Source organism: Trachypithecus francoisi, unplaced genomic scaffold (assembly GCF_009764315.1).
Source record: "Trachypithecus francoisi isolate TF-2019V2 unplaced genomic scaffold, Tfra_2.0 Contig00030, whole genome shotgun sequence".
NCBI lineage: Eukaryota > Metazoa > Chordata > Mammalia > Primates > Cercopithecidae > Trachypithecus > Trachypithecus francoisi.
Window position 1 is genome coordinate 568,525 of NW_022680463.1, and position 876 is coordinate 569,400.

Genomic DNA, 876 nt, shown 5'->3' on the forward strand with positions numbered 1-876 from the left:
TTAAGATGATGAGCGACCTGGTTGACAATGTTGGTTGCAGGCTCATGAGATTCAGAGGCACCTGGCTAACCTACACCTGGGCACCTGACCCACTAAACTGTAACATGAAGACTATTGTTGTGGGATAATTTTTTAGGGAACAGTACCTATCTAGTAAACCTGTTATTGTCAGTAACTCATATTTTATTGTTACATCCAATAATGGGGTGTATAAATAGTGGATGCTGTAATCTTTGATCTTTAACTAACAAAATATTATATTTTCATGATTATATTATTTTCTAACAGCTATTCTTTTCCAAGGAATGATAGAATGTTCTAATAGCTATCAATTACATCCATCACTTACCTTAAATGCCAAACCAAACAAACAAACAAACAAACATACAACAAACCAGTAATTCCTATCTTTGGGCAACATGTAAAATATTATTACATAAAAAACTTTTAATCATACAGCATTTTAAAAATTAATTTCCTGTTTTGATACAATGTTCAACTATCTTTCCCACTTTACCACTTGCCATTTTACAATGTTACTGTAATAAAAAATCAGGAAATTATCAGCAAGTACTGTACTACACATTTGAATGGTATCTCTTCATTAGCAAATCAACACCCCAAGTATGGATATCTTTTTATTTTCAGGGATTCATTGGGCCCCGTAACTTTTATGTAAACAATAATAATTCTTTTTCAAGTGGATATTTCTCTGCAAAACTTGATTTATGCATATTGCAGAATTTTGCCAATAGTCGTGCACTACATAATGACATTTGATATTTAGTCAGAGATGTACTGCATGTACTATGGCAGTCTTATAGGATTATAATGGATTTTTTTTCTTTCTTTCTTTCTTTCTTTTTTTTTTTTTTT